This window comes from Crocodylus porosus, unplaced genomic scaffold (genome assembly GCF_001723895.1).
Source record: "Crocodylus porosus isolate Cpor-Errol unplaced genomic scaffold, CroPor_comp1, whole genome shotgun sequence".
Taxonomy (NCBI): domain Eukaryota; kingdom Metazoa; phylum Chordata; order Crocodylia; family Crocodylidae; genus Crocodylus; species Crocodylus porosus.
In genome coordinates, this window is record NW_017728906.1 from 64,749,053 (window position 1) to 64,753,375 (window position 4,323).

At 42.0% G+C, this 4,323-nt stretch overlaps 1 long non-coding RNA gene across 1 annotated transcript in view; it reads left to right on the plus strand.

The window, feature by feature from the left end:
* Positions 1-3,794, plus strand: part of LOC109305955 — a 12,482-nt gene extending 8,688 nt beyond the window's left edge. Inside the window, exon 3 of the long non-coding RNA XR_002099786.1 lies at positions 3,784-3,794. This is a non-coding gene — a long non-coding RNA (uncharacterized LOC109305955). The remainder of the gene's footprint in view (positions 1-3,783) is intronic.
* The last annotated feature ends 529 nt before the right edge of the window (positions 3,795-4,323 follow it).

Sequence of the window (4,323 nt, forward strand, 5' to 3'; positions counted from 1 at the left end):
GCTGGATCTGGACTCCATGCTGGTAAGTAAGAGGCGAGGGGGGAGGATGAAGAAGGAGAGGCCATGGGGGGACTCCTGCCAGGCCCCAGCCTCTGCCTGCTCCCCCAGCCCCCCGAGTGCCCCCAGTCCCCACCCACTCTCCCAGCCCCATCAGTGGCTGCCCTGCTCAGCCCCAGCATCCCGGCTCTTTTAAAAAAAAAAAAGCTCTGCGTTCACTGGCTGCTTTTTTCCAGGCAGAGATACGGGGGGCAATCTCTGCTGCCCCCCACTGCTCTGCACTGTATGGGGGGCTCTGCCATGAGCCCCCATCCCCCACCTACTCTCCCAGCTCTGTCAATAGCTGCCCCGCCTGGCCCCAGCATCTGTTGGGGCTTCTGGGGGCTCATGACAGAGCCTCCCACACAGTGTGGGGCAGTGGGAGCCAGTGGGGATTGCTCCCCCGCCTGGCAGGAGCTGGTGAGTGCAGGCCTTTTCTTTTTAAAGAGCCAGGACACTGGGGCCAGGCAGGACAGCCATTGACAGGGTTGGGAGAGCAGGCAGGAGATGGGGTCTGACTGATTTGGAGAGTCGGCCGATTTGGCGGTGGCTGAATCTCCGGATCAGATTCTGGCAAATCGATTTGGGACAGCAAATCAAATGACCAAATCCAAAGCTAATACTACCCGCACAGGCCTATTGAGCACTATTCCTTTAGGGTAGCTTTTCCAAAGGAACAAATGATAGCTACTGCTTCTTCTTAACTATTCCTTATCTCTCAAATGTCAGTCTTGTATGACATTTTTCTTTCTTTCAGCCCCATCATCATTTAATTTAGCTAAGCTAACAGTAAATGTCAGATTTGTAAGTCACACGTAGCAAGGAAGTCTTGTGCCCTTTTATATGCGAGTGATTTCACACATACACATTCCATGATTCAAGTATAAATCCATGAAGATTTTTTCAGCTCCTTATAAATATCCCTAACTGTATAAAACAATTCTGTTGCCCATCAGGCCTTATAGAAAGATCCTTACTGGACATTAGAATCGTCTCTTTCCCCTCTCCAGCACCAACACTGAGGAAAGTCCATAATGAGAATTACTCTCAGGCACTGAAAACCTAAAACCCGGATTTCCCAGTTTCCTGGAAAAGCATTTCTTGGTCCTGATTGAACTAAGCCTGGGGCAGTTCTGGGCACATGGAGAGATGTAATTCTTAGTACAAGGGCACTCTAGAGTCAAACAGGCAGACATGTATTGGTCACCTCCAGGACAAGCCAGCCACTGAGAGGTGTCTTTAGAATTGTTATTTCAGACTTGGGGTAAAATCTGTGAAGTTGGTTCAGGCACCTACATCCCATCTTAGATATTCAAGTCCTTCTTGGGGATCTTGCCCCAAGACAATAATTCATGAGTTGAAGCAGAAACAGATATTGGTATAATTTGCTTGGTTATTTGGATAGAGATCTCAAGCGTACCATGACAAGGTAAATTTGCCTACCAGAATGTCTCCTTTTTGATAATGTGGTATCGGATACTTTGCTTCAGGCAATAGAAGTCAGTGAAAAAAGGCTTTTAAAACAAACAAACAAAGTAATGAAGAAATAATTGAGAATATGATGGCTTTAATCAAAGCTTAGTTTCCATAGATGTCACATCTCATGAGTGATTGATGAGGAGCCTCTGCCCTTTTCCTTTCTAAGTCACCCACTTCTAGTCTTCACTTCCAACAATTTCAGTAAAACAATGCTTTGCTGTCCTGGCCAGCTTTCCTCTTAGGATGACTACCATGGTCATGGCCTGTCTGAGATGCAGCAGGGTTTATAAATGCTGCATTTTGCATTTGTGTTTGGTTCATCCTTTGCTGTGTGTTTTAATACACTGGTCCAAAAGAAATTGTTCTGACATTTGAGAAATTTCCTGCCTTGTGAGCACAGAAAAGCAATAATTAACATTGGTGCAGGATTTCTATTTTCAGAGGAAAAAATATATGTTCAAAACAGGTTCTGGAAAGGAGGGCTTCTCAAGCAGTGAAAGTTAATAGCAAGTAAGTGGTAACTGTAATATGCAAATTTCCTTTATAGAGTGCCAGTGTACTAGACAGCTACACAACTATAGGACATCCAAGTTTTAAAAAAGCTTGCAGTTCAGATAACTAGCAATAATGCTCGTTCCTCCTCTCAAGTATTTTAGTATAACTAGACACTTGCTCATTCCAGCCAGCACTTCCTAATCTTGTTTCTTTTTCCAAGTGATTTCCACAATGCAGTCTTTTCATCTTATTTTCTTGTCCATAATGCCCCTTTCCTACATTGACAAGCATCTCCTTGAAAGCTTTCCTGACAACATTGTTGTGTCCCTTAGCTCAATTCAAATTGCAGCTCCTAGGAGTCTCCTTTGTTCATATTCTAGTCGACTCATACTTTACCTACCTATTCTCTACTTTAGATATTTTGACCATCTTTCAAATCTATCTAGCCACTGCTGATTTATCCATTCATGTAGCTTATTGCATGTAGTCCCTTCTGATCTGTTAGTGGAGCCAGTTGTCCATAAATCCAGTGCCTTCTATTTTTCTTTTATGATACCCCTTATTCATTGTGCGTCCTCCAAACTAGTCTAAAGCCAGGACCCAATTCCATTCAAGGGCTCCTACACAAAACTGTTAAATAACTGGAGTTCATGTTAGTTGCTACTCTTAGATTAGAAATTCCTTAGACAACATGCTTCTGCATGCATTTCTTCAGTACGTAAAACAACAGGACCCTGATTTTCACTATGACCTTTGAGCACTATTACTTTATAAATAAATTAAATATTAAAACAAAATCCATGGAGGTGGCAGAATTCAGCTGTTTGCTTGAAGTTAGCATTTTCTGCCTTTTGTGGGTGTATGCTATATAAATTCTATTAGACATACATGTAGACTTGGGGGGTGCAGGGAGGGAAAAAAGTATCCCAAAAGCTAGAAATAGTATCCATAATGTTCCTGCCTAAAGAGTGCCCTTTGAAAGATTGTCCGCACTGCAGAATTAAGCACTGTAAGAAATGAGATGATAAAATAAAAACAAGCCATAGAATCCTGTGCCTTTCACAGGAAATGCAGTATAAAAGAAAAAACCTAGTGTACATGTTACTCTGCCCTGTGATCTGAGACAGGTAGATATTTCTTTTTACTCCACAAGGTTTTAGAGCAAAGTCTGTTCTGAGTCCAGGCATAGGGCCCATCACCTGATATCGCAGCATCTCTTACACTTATAGCAGAGAAATATGGAGATCTATTTTTTGTCTTATTTGCTGAAAATAGCATGGATTGCTTCTGAACATCTGGCTCTATAAATGACAGTGGCAGAACTCCCACTAACTTCAAGCGTTCCAAGATTGCACCCAGTATATCACACCGTTTAACTTCAATATTTCCTCGTTTTTAAATTACTTCTTTTTTTCTATTGACTAAAGGCATGGACATAGAGAGGGATAGCAGTGGCTTGAGGATTATATGAGAGCAGTAGCTAGGAAATAGACTTACTGAGTCCCGCTTTAACAATCTGTAGGTAACTATCCAACTTGCTTAGATGTGGACGTGATAAGAAAAATGCTCAAAATGACAAGAAGCTTGACTTTTAGGATCCTCTATTACACCCCTCTTGTGTCTGATAGGAGGGCAAAGCAGTAAAGGAAAGGGAAACACATTACCCTATTGAAGAGAAGAGAGGAGCTCACAGAGGTCCAGGAGAGACTAAAGAGGAATAAAAAGGATAACAAATGTGAATTTCTATCCTTTACCTCAACTAGGATGAGAAAGGGAGAAGGAAAAGTTTTGGATGTAGGTAACATAGGATTTTTCAGGAGGCTTTCTATTTGCTCAGTAATGAATTTTGAACAATGACAATAGAAATGGCAGACTCAGATAATCCCGTACCTAATGTGAACAGGTTCAGTGTCATGGGCATTCGTTTACATCATGCCTGAAAGTAGCCCAAAGACAGCTAAACAAAGGATTTAGTCCTTGACTGATTATGAATTTGCTGAAGTTAAAGCAATATCAGCAAACAAGTTACAATCCAATCCAAAGCCTGTAAATTTCCCTGTAGAATTGGGGTTATGGGCCTTTTCTGCAGCAGCCATCACTATAGTATCTGAATGCTATGTAAACATTAGTTCATGTTCACAGCATCTCCCTGCATGATGTTCTTAGGGCTCATCTACACTAGCCACATCATACACTCACACTTGCTCATTGCAGTAAGTTACTGATTTGATTACTCCTTTGCTTCCAATCTGGGTGACTCTGAAGCTATAATTCAGTTGCTTTTCTAATCCAATATCAAATAGTAGACACATC